Consider the following 10,926-nt stretch of genomic DNA (forward strand, 5'->3'; position numbering starts at 1 on the left):
TCTGACTTTGGATGTTTATAATAATCTGCTAAATATTAGCAAAAATGTATTCCTTATATTTCTACCCAAGATATGAGAATAAGAATAAATATGCTTTAAAATGCAAAAAAAATTAAGTATTAAAAGATGATGAAGGAGAAATATAAGGTATCATAAAAGTGGGTATTGAGTACCAAGAAAAAGGAGCAGAGATAAAAACAAGGAGTAGAGATAAAAATACTGGAGACAAAGCAGACTGTGACTTACATGTAACCCAAGGGGCCAATGCAACTTGAAGAGACCTAAATGGTTAACTACTGTTTGTACATAGTCACCATTAAGGAGAGGGCCTTTTAAACAATGTCTGGTTATTTTACAGTGTGTGTTTCTATGTGCAAAGATTTGGATGTCCTAAAGACATTATAAGCAAACATTGATATTCAAGTTACAAAAAATATGCTACTGAAAGAATACAGATGTACCTATAGAAATACTGAACAGGAGAGCAATTAATCTTAATTTTCTTTAGTTGCATTTAAGTAAATTAGGTTAAAGTTTATCTGTGACTATTTGAAATCTGTTTGATGAACATCAGCCAAACTTTAGCATTTTCAGAGTTCAAAAATTTTCATTGGAAAAACAAACAAAACTACATCATGGTTTTATATAAAATGCCATGAATACCTTCATTGTGATTTTTTTTTTTTTTTTTTTTTTTTTTGTATCTTGGCTGAAAATGGGACATATTGGAAACATCCCAAGAAACAATGTCCTGGGGAGTTTCCAGTCTAACTTATATACCAAAGTTTGGGTAAGAATTGGAGAAGCATACAGACTTTACTGTGATTTATTTCTAGGTTTATTCACAACCAATCATATAAGCCTATTCTCAAGAGAGTCTTTTATACCAAATGTTGTCTAATTTATGAACTAATGATCTAATGCTTGCTGTTCCCCACCCGCCTTAGGAAGGTAAAAATCAGAATTTTCCCAACAACAAACCCCTTGTCACTGATTTTCACTCCTTTGCATTGAGTTTGTCACCATTCCATCTACACACGGTACCCTCATTAGTTGTCCTGATAGTGACTATGGGCACTGTGGCGATCATATGTGGATGCGATGTTTGATTCATAAGATTGTTTCAATAAATTCCAAATGTGATCTGCCATTTCCAATTCATTATCAAAACATTTTGTTAAAAATAATGTACAAATATTTCTGTTTTATATGTTTATTCAAATATTTAAGATATTATGTAACTGAAACCAAAATTCATGGTATTTTTAAATTATCTGGTTCAAGATTTTATTTAAAAAAAAAACATGTGTGTCACTTGGGCCAAGATTTAAAGCCCAAATGGTGAATAATTTGCGTTCCAAACTGCTTACTTTCGAGTTTAAGGCAATAAAAAAAAAAAAATGCTTGTGCTGATCCCTGGTAGCAAGTCAGTATTTCTGAATAAAATTGCTTCAACTCTTAAATGTAAATACCCTTTATATGAATTATCTTCAACAATATTCCATATCCTTCCATCTTTCTAACCCATGGTTTCAATACTTGGCCTTGTTAACAAAAGAAATGAAACACACAGAGCCGCATTAAAGCGTGGGATCAATTGTGTCTTCTACATAGAAGTGTTTTTATCTAGTGTGGTTTAGGTGGTTGCAATTGTATGTAAGGTGAAGATGGGGCAGAAAGTTGTATTCCTTCTGGTTCTAGAACAGGGGAAATTGTTATTTTTTTGGTTGTTGTTGACTCTACAGCTCTAAAGTACATCATGCATTGGCAGAAAAAAAAAGTGTATAACCCAAACGTTAAGTATTCTATTAACTTGATGATATGATTTTAATAGTACAGGATAAAATATCAGTAAGACAGGGTTCACAGGATTACAGCAGAGGAAATATCTCTATCAGTAGTTCTGAAAAAAAGTATACCTAGGTTTGTCAGTTAGGTGTGAATAATCAAGAATTTCACAAATACTTAGGAGAATTTTTTTTATGAGACCAGGCATGATATAATTCTATGACAAAAATACTTCCAACCCTAGTCATCTTCTTACTCTATTAGATCTTAAATTCTTTCTTTAAAATGCCCTCTGTCCAAGGTCAAGAGCATTCTTAACAAATTTTTACTGTGGTAAAATGTTAATGATCTAGGAGGAGGAGGAGAACAGTTCCTCCCCTAGAATATTTTCTTAAATTGTTCTTTATCCTCTGGATTAGTTTAAGACATTAGCTAGTGGTCACTGGAAGGCTAGTACAGTACACCTTTCAAAGGACCAGTTGTATCACAGAAGAGTTTTCCTGGGAAATATGAACAGTTTGGGGCATCAAAAATGGAACACAGAACATCAAAAAGGCTCCAAGTTGGTTGAAAGTCTTAATTCCATAAACCCACATGAGGAGGTGAAGCCAAGGAAGGTTTATGTGTGGAAAAAGATAGACCAGGGTGATGGAAAAATTGGGCAAAGGCTGGAGGTAGGGGACACAGGGGAATTTAAATGAAAGGAAAGAGATCTAAAAAATAGTTGTACCAAGTTTAGAATTTTACTTAGGCCAATACGAGAAAATATATAAATTAATTGGAGAATGTTTGTGACTCAATTAATCCAAATGCTAAAACTATAAAATAAAATTATTATTTTCACCATTCTTCAAGATATGTCAGGCAATTTTTAATTCAGCTCAACTAATAACAGCCACTTCTTATTAGCTATTACTGATGTAGACATCATAAAGAAGCAAAGCAAGGCATAGTGTCTGACCCCAAGACATTTTACAAACTACCTGAGATGAAAATATATACACACAATAAATTAAATGAGATTTTATGATCAGAAAGAATGATACAGACAATAAATTTAATAAGAGTTCAGAAAAATGAGAAATCAGTGTGGGTTGCATGAATTCAGAGGTACAGAAGGACATCATGTGGTTCAGAAATGATGACAAAAACAGACTATATCAAATAAATGGTTTGAATGGGGGAATCATGGAGAAAGTCTGGGAGGGGCAAGATTATGTAGAACAAAGAAACATTGTTGGAAGTTTTCTGGTAAGTGTCTGGCATGATAAATATATTTTAGAAAGATTAATTGGAAGGGATTAGAAAAAGGCAAGACAGCCTTTGAGTCTGCTGCAATAACTCAGGCACTGACCTACATTTCTCATTTGATTATCACTTTTCACTCTGCTTGAGACTATCCCCACAGACATATATACTCTAGTCCTCCTCACATTCCACTCCCATTTCTACCCCTATGTTCATGACATGCACTTGTGGTTCAGTGGAAAGTGAGATTTAACAAGTCTTTGATTTAAATCCCTATTCCATCACTTAATAGTAATTTAACTTCCCCAAACCTCAATTATAAAAAAAAAATGGGATTTTAATCTGTGTATGTGAAGTTTACTTGTGATGAGATCATTGAACTGGAACTTTATACAATGGAATGAATATAAGCCTGTGGTTGGATAATCAACGTCGTTCTCTGTATCCCTGATACCTGACCTCATGTTCGTATCCTAGTACAGATGTCATAAATATTTTGAAATGTTTGTATATCTTAATATTTATCAAAGCATTTATCAGAAACACAGAAAACTTACTGAACTTCATTCTTTAGGATGACTAGATGGATTTAACTTATGATAATAATACTAAAAACAAATGAACAAAAATTTGGATTCAAAAGAAATTCCAAAGCTAGAAGCAGCAAGACTTCATAACTAATTAGAGATGAATGAAGAGGTTGAGTGAAAATCAACCCTACAAGTAACTGGGGGAAAAAAAAGCACACTAGTGGATTAAACAAGAGCAATATTTATTCAATACTTCTTCTTTGTTCAACTAAGAGCAATGTAGAAGTAGCCTTCCAAGTGTTGTATGGAATAATTTTTCAAACAGTAAGATATCTACCATCTTTGCTTCTGCTGTGGCATTTTTGGCTAATAATAGATGTCACTTTAAGGTTCAAAATTGCTGTTGAAATTTTGGTCATTGTTTTTGTGATGATCAGAAGGAAGATTGGCAGGGTAAAGAAGCCCATAAGTGTTGCTCAGTTTCCTTAAAGGGAAAATCCAAAAGGTTTTACCCAGCAACCTTTGCTTATATACTAGCTTCACAAACGTAACCAAAGTTGATGGAGTCATCTTAATTTCCTGGAATATAAATAAGGAGTTTATTCCTGGAAAAGACAAGTGGATGCTTTGGATAGGAAACCAAAAATCTCTTTCTTACCAAATGAATTGAATAATGATATTTTGGAGACACACATATACTTGGGTGTCAAAAATATTTTTCAGGTGGATTTTGTAAAGCATTAACTTTAAGGATGAATGAGCAGATGAATGATGAATTACAAGATGTTATGTCCATGAAATGGCTGAAAAAGAGATGCTAATTATATAGTAAGCAAGTAATAAAGCAAATTAGGAGCATCTAATTAATGAAACTAGGCCAGTCAAGTCAATAAACTTCCAAACTCCATTTAGACCTATTTTTTTAAAGTAATACTCTCCAGAACTTATATAATGAGATCTTTTTAATAATTAGATATGTATTAATATATATACACATAAATAAACATGTACATATAGATACATATATGTGTCTGCCTATCATAACCCAAATAAGGATCAGATTAAATTTTTTTTAAAAATTTAGAATTATGTCAAAAGTCATCTATATGATACTCATTTGACTGTATTGATCAATTCCACCAAAAGGCCAAATTAAAAAAATTGTACTATACAATACAATTGTATTTACAATTGTATTATACAATTGTATTTTTGGAGAATACAATATTTACCAAGATACTTTATTAAGATGCTTCCCTCAAGTATTTTTGTAACACAGGAGAGAACTGAATGGTTATATTATATGACTTGTGAATACTTCCCCCTTCTATTCTGTAGGACTTTTCCTTCTAATGATTGTGAACTTCGATGCATAAAAGTTTTACAATTTGATTTAATTTAATTTCTCTCTCTTTTTTTTTTTATCTTCTTGCCTGTGCTTTTGGTGTCATAGCTAAGAAATCAACACCAAATTCAATGTCATTAAGTTTTTCTCCCATGTTTCCTTCTAGGGGTTTTATATATTTAGCTCTTACTCTAGGTTTTTGATCCATTTTGGATTAACTTTTGGATATGTCATTGGGTAAAGGTCCAACTTCATTCCTTTACAGGTAGATAATAAGTTTTCCCAATATCGTTTGCTAAAACACTGCACTTTCCCCATTATATAGAGATTTTGGCACTCTTCTTTAAAATCTTTGATGATATATATGAGGGTTTATTTCTGGACTCTCTATTGGTCTATATGCCTGTAATTATGCCAGTATATACTGTTTTGATTACTGCAGCTTTGTAGTAATTTTGAAAGCAGAAGCTGTGAGACCACCAACTTTGTTCTTTTGCAAGATTGTTTTGGTTATCTGGAGCCCCTTGAGAGTCCATATGAAGATTAGAATTGATTTTTCCAGCTCTTCAAAAGACATCATCAGGATTTTGACAGAGATTACATTAGATCTATGGATTTCTTTGAGCTGTTTTTACATATTAACAATATTAAATTTTCCAATCCATAAACATGAGATACCTTTCCATGTATTGGTGTCTAGTTTCTTTCAGCAATGTGTTGTGTTTTTCCGTCTTGCTTAATTGTATTCTCTTCTGCCTTCTTGCTTAATTGTATTCCCAAGTATTTTATTATTTTGATGCTATTTTAAATTAAATCAAAAAATATATGTTTAAGAGTAATTATGACAAAAGTTGTTGAAGACCCTGATATTCTCTCTTTTCCCGAGTCCTATACTCCTTTCCTCTCATAAAAATTAATGCTTATCAAGAATTTGGTATCTATAGCCTTAAATGCAATGATATTCATTTACCCTAATAATATGCCTTGAGCTTTGAAGATTACTTATTAAAACTCAACATTATACTTTCCAGATTTATTTACATTAGTACAAATAGATTGAGTTCATCATTTAATGAGTTATAAAGGTTAGCATGTGACTTACATAATTGATATATTCATTTTCTTACTGGCTTTTATTTAACTTAATCCAATTTTTCACTCTTATAAACTGACAGAGGACTTATTCTGTGCCGACCTGTTCTTAGTACTTGTGATGGGTTGAATAGGGTCTCCCTAAACTTTATGCTCACCAGGAACCTCAGAATGTGAATTTACTTGGATGTAGGGCCTTCGCAGGTGTAATTAAGCCAAGGATCTTGAAATGAGATCATCTGCATTTAGGGTCACCCCTAAATCTAATAACTGGTATTCTTATACGAAGAAAAACACGAGACAGAGACCCAGAGGAGAATGTAAAGACATGTAAAGACAGAGGTAAAGATCGGTGATGTTTTTACATGCCAGAGAGGATCAATGATTGCTGGAAACCACCGGAACCTAGAAGAAAGGTGTGGAAGAGATTCTCCTTCAGAGCCTCCAGAAGGAACCAATCCTACTGACACCTTAATTTCAGACTTCTGGCCTCCAAATCCACGATTTCTCAAAATTGTGAGAAAATTTCTGTTTTGTCAGCTACCAAGATTATCATAACTTGTTACAGCAGCCCCAGGAAATTAATACATTACTTTGAAGGTATTAACTCATTTATTCTTTAGAAGTGATCTTATAAGTGAGGAAAGTCAGGCTACAAGATACTAAATAATTTACCAAAAGTCAGAGTTGGTAGGTGACAGGAATAGATGGTCAAACTCCCAGTCATTAGAAACATGTTGCATTGCCTCCTAATCTGGGCTAATTTAGTAATTATACACATTTAAATGTATCCTAGCTTACTTGCTAGCACTGACTCCCAAGAATGACTGCTAAGGCTTTACTTTCTACCTTATTCATATTAGAAAAAAGATGGCTAACTGTACTTCCATACTTCAGAAATATTTCCACAAGCTGGTGGAAAAGAAACTGTTTTTCTCTCACCAAGATTTAAAACTTGTCACACAAGTGCGTGGAGGGTTACTACAGCACATTTTGATTATACATATTTAGACATTGCTTTTTAAAGAACACTAAAGGAATCTGAGAAAAACCTAAAGCAAATGCTAAAAATCCTTTAGGCAGGAAGTACCAGAAGAGTGAAAGCTGGTTTTCATTGTTCAAATAATCATTCTACAATACTTGAAGATTTCACAGTGGCATGTTACATGTGTCGTTTTATTTATGTGATGGAAAAGTACAGGCAGTACAACCTATTTAGTAAATCCAGATTTGTGTAGAGCAGTAATCAAGAACACAATCTCTATTATAATATGTATTTTAATCCAATCATAAATTAGTTTCTAAAAAGATTTTTAGGAAACTCATCTGTTTCCTCATGTCTTTATTTTACCAGTAACACGTTCAATAACAAAGCAATTGTTTGTTAATACCTTAGGTTACCTATAAATATGAGGGTTTTTTTTTCTTTTTTGTCTTTTTCATTTTCTTTTGCAGAATGTCTTCCCTGATAATTCCATTTCTTATAATTTTCAGCACTTTTAAAGTTCATTTCTTTATTTTTGAGAGAGAGAGAGAGAGAGAGAGAGAGAGAAAGAGGAAGAGGGGCAGAGAGAGAGGGAGACACAGAATCCGAAACAGGCTCCAGGCTCTGAGCGGTCAGCACAGAGCCCGACGCGGGGCTCGAACTCACAGAACGCAAGATCATGACCTGGGCCGAAGTCGGACGCTCAACCCACTGAGCCACCCAAACACCCCTATAATATTCAGCACTTGTAGACATTGGTTGAATGTTGAGTATATGCTAAATATTTTAGCATCAATGTCCATGTAAATTTTATCTTGTATTCTGTTGTTGCTTAGAAAATGAAAGTAACTTTTTCCAACAAAGTGGTTCTTTCTATTTAGAAATCACTGTGAAAAACTTTTATGTACCCTACTTTCCCTCATTAATGAATCTTGCTGCTAACAATTACTATTATTTTTTAAGGTTTATTATTTTTATTTTGAGAGAGAGAGAGAGAGAGAGAGAGAGAGAGAGAGAGGAGCGGAGGGGCAGAGAGAGAAGGGAAGAGAGTCCCTGACAGGCTCTGAACTGTCAGCACAGAGTCTGATGCATGGCTTCATCTAGGACCATGAGATCATGACCTGAGCTGAAATCAAGAGTCAAGAGTTGGTCACTTAACTTACTGGGACACCCAGGCGCCCTGCAATTATTTTTTTAAGTTTGTTTGTTTGTTTGTTTGTTTAGAGAGAGCGTGCTCCCACGCCCCGTGAGAGTGAGTGGAGGGGCAGAGAGAGAGGGAGAGAGACCCAGAGAGGGACAGACAGGTAGAGCCCAACGCTTCACCAACTGAGCCACCCATTTGCCCCGATACTAAAATTATTGACTAAACTCACAAGGACCACTGTGCTGCCAAAGTTCAGTATTTAATGGGTGCTATGCTGTAAGTATCTCTTGTTGGCTCTCCTCATTTCCCTGCACATGAATGTAATATAACAAAGTGAGTTAGAAATGTAAATCTTTATATACCTATACTGACAAATAAATTTAATAGATTTTTATTGAGTACCCACTATATGCAAGTCTGGTATGGGCAGTGGTGTAAAGATAAGTTGAAACATTATTAATGCTATTCTTAAAAGACAAGTAAATTGTACTTAAGTTATTGGTAGTGTATTTAAAAATTGTTCTTTAGTTAGTTTTTCTGAATTCCTAACTATATTAGGTAATACTTTTAAGTCTCCCATTTTTTACTTTTAGTGGTGTTGATTATTAACTATGCTAATAATAATATATTTTTTTAAATTTTTAGTTAGCAAAGCCCACATATAATTATATGTTGTAGTCAAGGTTCTATTTTTGGATTGAGTTGTGCCAAAGGATCCAAAGAGGTTAAAAAGATATCACAGTTAAATGCACAGTTCACCGGTATTAAGATCAAAACATGATTATGATATTATAAAGAATGTAGGGACACCTGAGTGGCTCAGTCAGGTAAGTGTTTGACTCGTGATTTCAGCTCAGGTAATGATCTCATCGTTGTGAGATCAAGCCCTGCATCATCAGCTCCACACTGGGCATGGAGCCTGCTTGAGATTCTCTCTCTCTCTCCCTTTGTTCCTTCCCAGGTCACACACTTTCTCTCTATCTCTCTCCAAAAAAATAAAAAAAATAAAAAATTATATAGCTAGTTACAAGTGCTAATAAGGTTGCTCTTCATATAAATACTTTAAAAAGGTAGTAACTATGAATATTACATTGGTAAAGAAGAACAGATTTGTAAAATAAAAATGCTGCTAATAAAAGCATATTATGTTATCAGCAAACGTTATTATAAAATAATGTTGGTGATCATGTTGCTTGCTTATCAGGATACAAAGCATGAATTGAGCTTTAAACGGTAGAAAGCCAGAGCTAACAAGGAGAAAGAGGTTTATTTGATTTAGGGGGACAATTAAAACCACTTACAATTCCTTAGAATCATAAGAAATCACAAAACAACATAATATTTGACAAGATATTTCCCTCTTAGAGCATAACAAGAGTTTAGAGTTAAGATTAATATCAGTTAAGAATTTTTTCCCTCAGTAATTTGGTTAGGGGTAGTGATAGCTTGAACTGAGGCTCTAATCGTGACAGAGCAAGGGAAAATACCAAGAAACAATATAATGAACAGGACTTACTCAAACACAGAAGACAGAGAATACAGATAGAAAGGAGACTTGAGAAAAAAAAAAAAGACTTCCGTAACAAAACAACTGTATGTCTAATCACAGTGTTTATGAAAGGCCACGCTGCAGAGTTAACTATAAAAACAACAACAACAAAAACATAATTCTCCATGTACACAAGAGATTCCACTTCTAAACAGCACCATCCACTTGTCTGCATTATTTTAGGGAAACCTATAGCAAAATACTTTCCTGAACACTTTTTGCTACTCTGTTACTTTGTGCCAACAATAGACTGAACGGCCATCCATACCCAGAGAAAGATTATTGATGAATAAGTGTCAGGTTGGGGAGACATAACAAGTGGTGTTTTGAAGGGGTCACCTTTGGTTCCAGGGATGCTTAAGTGTTTTTTCAATGACCTGGAAAATGGAATCGAGAATAGGCTCATCAAATTTGTAGATGAGTTCAATCTCCTGAAGAGAATAAAGACAGGGCTACTTGTGGAAGATAGATTCAGTATTCAAAATGAACTTGGCAAATTAGAAAAGCAATGAGAAATGAACTGAGCCGAGCTCGAATGGGTCACATTCAAGGTAGGACAACAGAAGACACAGATCTAATCTCAAAGGACACACAATACTATATCTGTAATAATGAGAGGAAAGGTGATTTGGAATAGTATTGGAAATACTCTCAACAGCAGTCCTGGGGCAAAAAAGAGTGAGGAGTTATACCTGTATATCAGCAGGACGCAAGAGAACTAAACTCACCACGTTCCAGGATTTTCTGTGAATTTAATCGAGGGGCCCAAAAAACACAAAACCTTTTTTTTTATTTGTTACTTCAACAATAGAGGTTTAATAGGTAGAATTCTCTGTGTTGTTTTAATGTTACATAACAAATAGAAATAATGGGAAATAAATCTAGTTCAAATAATATAAAAAGTTTTTTTTAATGTTTATTTATTTTTGACAGAGAGAGAGAGAGAGAGAGAGACAGAGCATGAGTGGGGGTGGGGCAGACCGAGAGGGAGACAATAGAATCCAAAGCAGGCTCCAGGCTCTGAGCTGTCAGCACAGAGACCGATGTGGGGCTCAAACTCACAGAACGCGAGATCATGACCTGAACCGAAGTCGGACATTCAACTGCCTGAGCCACCCAGGCACCCCAAGTTCAAATAATTTAAATCAAGCAATTTAGAGTACAGCAAAAAAAACAACTACACTCACAAAAAATACTTTATTTTTTAATATGAAAAAAAAGGTTTAATCACATTATATCCAATAC

The sequence above is a fragment of the Prionailurus viverrinus genome, chromosome A2 (genome assembly GCF_022837055.1).
Source record: "Prionailurus viverrinus isolate Anna chromosome A2, UM_Priviv_1.0, whole genome shotgun sequence".
NCBI classification, from domain to species: domain Eukaryota; kingdom Metazoa; phylum Chordata; class Mammalia; order Carnivora; family Felidae; genus Prionailurus; species Prionailurus viverrinus.